Genomic DNA, 3,725 nt, shown 5'->3' with positions numbered 1-3,725 from the left:
TGCTATGCTCCTGAGTCTTTCCCTCTTAATTATTAAGTGTATGTGCAGTCCTTGGCGATGGGGTAGCTTTCTTGAGCTGTGCGATATTCACCGTGGATGTTGAAGGGAACTTGATGACCTGATATAAACTGGACGGGATGGCCCTCATGGGGTGTATCTAGGGTCGCCCTATAATGGCGTTGTAGGTTGTGTCTTGGTTCATGACATGGAATGTTGTTTCTAGGGTGACGCCCCCGGCAAGAACGAGCAATGTTATCTCTCCGGAGGTTTGTTTAACTGCATTGTTGAAACCTGTTAATGTTATGCAACGTGGTACTATCTTATCCTCGAGTCTCATTTGTGTGAGAACTCTGGGGTGGATAATACTTGCGCCGCTCCCGTCGTCTACCGTGATTCTTTTTACATCGGTATCAGAAATTCATAAAGTAATGACAAGAGCGCCGAAATGAGGAAAGGTCAAACCATGGGTATCTGACTTATCGAAGATGATACTGTCTTCGAGGTCATCATACCGTTCATGGGTGATCAACCACTTCAATTTGTGTGTGGGGGTGAACTTCACATGGTTAATTGTTGCTTCGTCGCCTCCACCGATGATCACTTGGATGGTGCGGACGTAGGGGACAGTGGATTTGGGGGGCCTTGATGTTGTTCTCATCCACAGGTAAAATTGGCTCTCCCTCAGTCGCTTATCAGCTCCTTTAAATGTCCTTGGTGGAGCATGTTCACTACTTCTTGTCATAGGGCTATGCAATCCTCGGTCTTGCGGCCACGTTCCTGATGGAACTCGTAGAGGGCGTTTGACTTTCTGGAATGTGTGTCCGACTTCATCTTTTGTGGCCATTTCACCTTGGGACCAAGCTTCTCTAGGGCGTAAACTATTTCTGAAGGAGAAACACAAAAATTGTGAGCAGATAAAAGTGGAGGCATACCTCTTTCGTTTCATTGAGTCCTCGTCTATGGCCTGGACTCCCCGTCGGCTTGGCGAAGAGGTAGTGCGATGGCCGCTCTGATGTACAGTTGGTTCCTTTCCCGATTGATGTGTGGTCCTGTGTGATCTCTTCGGCTGTCATTCCGGCGATCTTTCCTTGGTTCCATTTGGACTGTCGTTAACCTTTGAGTTGGACCATTGAGGTCCTCTTCGTCTGCTCTCACCTCGGCACAGTAAGCATTGTGGATTTCTTCCCAGGTGGTGGGAGGGGATTTCATGAGTCTACTTAATAATTTTCTGGTCGCCCTCGACCCGTTCCTGTTTAACCCGTTTTGAAAGGCCGCTACCACCATCCCCTCTGACATGTTTGGCAAGCTCATTCTTACTCTGTTGAACCGGAAGAGGAAGTCCCTAAGTCTTTCGCCAGGCGATTATTTGATGGCGAATATGTCGTTCACTCTGGCTTCTGCTTTCTTGGCCCCGGCATGGGCGGTGACGAACTTGTCAGCCATTTCCTCGAACGTCATTATGGAACGTGCCAGTAATTGTGAGTACCATGTTAAGGCTCCCCCTGTTAAGGTTTCGCCGAACTTCTTCAGCAGCACCGACGGTACCTGCTCTTTTGAGAGGTCGTTGCCTTTTACCGCCGTGACATAATGAATGATATGGTTTTCAGGGTCCGTTGTGCCATCGTATATTTTCAAATATGGTAGCATTTTGAAGGTTTTGGGTATGTGGGGCTGCCTCCTCGCTGTATGGCTGTTCCATGAAACGGCCGATGTCCCGTTTTTGCAGGAGTTTCGGGGCGCCTGGTATCTTATCAACCCTTTCTTGGTGCTCCCTCATTTGGTCACGGAGTGCTTTATTCTCATTCTCTATTTCTTTCATTTTCCTCAGAATAGCTATGAGGGCGTCGTTACCTGCATCAATAACTGTGTGAGTGTTACCTGTTGGGGGAGGAGCGTGTTGCTCGTTGATGGTTGTTGGGGTGTCGACTCGTGCGGCGTTCCTGCTTGCCCCTTGAGCGGGTTTGTCGAGTATACTATTTAGGGTAATTGTCAGCCACGCCTCCAATAACTATTTCACTGCGGGCGACGCTTCCTCTGTCGTGGACGTGGAGGCTCTCTTCTCATGTGAAGCGGTTACACTCCTATGAGGAGGAGGTGAGTCACTCTGCCTGGGTGAGGCGCTTGGCGTCACATTCTCCTCGTCTTCCCTGTCCACCTCGTTGATGGTGCCTAGGAGGTTAGTAGTGACACCCATCACTGCTTTCAGTCTTTCCTCTCCTTTTCCTACCATTGTTAGCTTGTGCAAACAAGAAAAAGGAAGCTTTTGTTGTTGTTTTTTAGATCTAGAAGAAACTAAACTTTTTAACTAGGAACTCCCCACAAACGACGCCAAAGTGTTTGACCAAAAAGTTTTAGGCTATTTTTGTTAAACCAATTTAATAAGTAGATAAAGGGTGAATCCTAGTTAATTGTAATAAATCCTAGATCTGAAGTGCAATAATTTTGATGGTACGTGACCGTGTTCAAGTCAATGAATGCCGAGTTAGTGCGCAATGACTATCAATAAATATGAGAATGAAAACATGCGATAAATGTGACAAATGACATTAAATGTAATAAGAAGGAATTTGTCACCCAAATGTTGAATGAGATGGATGATTCCTTCTTCTGACTATAGCGTGTGACAGCAGGCTATGGAAATGAAAAAAGTCTTCTTGGATCTTGTGAATAAAAGAGGAATGTTTAGTAATGGAATCAAACAGAGGAGACAAGACAAGCTTTTTTGTGTATTCTTGATAGTCAACCCTTTACAAGATGTTCTCTCATAAAAGTCCAGAAGCTCACTTTTTGTTCCTTCTCTCTTCCTATTTATAAAGGATATTCCTAGAAAATCCTAAAAAAGTACAATTGAGAGAATATTTAAAGGAATATTCCTATTCATAATCCTAAGATTATTCTAACTGTTGTTGTTGTTTGTTCTCTACTCGACTTTGGCACTGGTCCCTCTATCTAGGCGACTCCTCGCCACTGGATCGTGTTTGGCTTCGACCTCGACCTCAGCTCGTCCGTTTGCATTCACTAAACTCGACCTAATTTTGAGCCATACAGGGAGGATACTATATATTCTTACTACTATTAAATTAAGATGTATGTACTTAATTAACTACTTTTCTAATAATTAAATGTAAATTTTAAATATTATGTGAAAACATCGATGAAAGAGAAAAAGATGTTATTCTAGTAAGAAGGAGTTTATAAATAATATCTCTATTTTTTTGTATTATTGTAAAGGCATAAATCCCGAATACAAAAATAAATAAATTATTTTTTTTTAAATTTTGATTCAATAACTCCTTGATATATAGGTACACATATATGAAAATTAAATTATGATACTTATCTGTGAGGGGTAAATAGATGGGTAAATAAATTTGTAATGCAGTTTTTTTCCCCCTTTCTTCTCACTGATTCGGAGTAGGTTTTCTTTTTCCTCACTGAGTTCCGAAAAGCTTACAACCTTAAATTATTGCCACCCTCTGCCGGCTGCCGCTACGGTCCTGTCCATCAGTTTCTGCAGCGACACCTTCTGTACAGGTCCAGGATGTCTAAGCCTGAAAATAATGTTCGCCAGGATGTTTGTGGCAGCACTAGTCGCCAAAATACAGAAGCCTATGTTCAGCTTATTATCTTGTGCACTGTTTTGATTATTTTCAGCATGCTTATTCGCTCAAATTTGTTTGCTGGGGACTTCAAAAGCGGGGGGGGGGGGGGGGGGGAGGGGGGGT

At 43.6% G+C, this 3,725-nt stretch overlaps 1 pseudogene; it reads left to right on the top strand.

Moving 5' to 3' along the window:
* The first annotated feature begins 3,529 nt into the window (after window positions 1–3,529).
* Window positions 3,530–3,725, top strand: part of LOC109205600 — a 23,846-nt pseudogene continuing 23,650 nt past the window's right edge.

This window comes from Nicotiana attenuata, unplaced genomic scaffold (assembly GCF_001879085.1).
Source record: "Nicotiana attenuata strain UT unplaced genomic scaffold, NIATTr2, whole genome shotgun sequence".
NCBI lineage: Eukaryota > Viridiplantae > Streptophyta > Magnoliopsida > Solanales > Solanaceae > Nicotiana > Nicotiana attenuata.
Note: the sequence above shows the minus strand (reverse complement) of the source record. Positions and strands in the feature narration are given on the sequence as shown.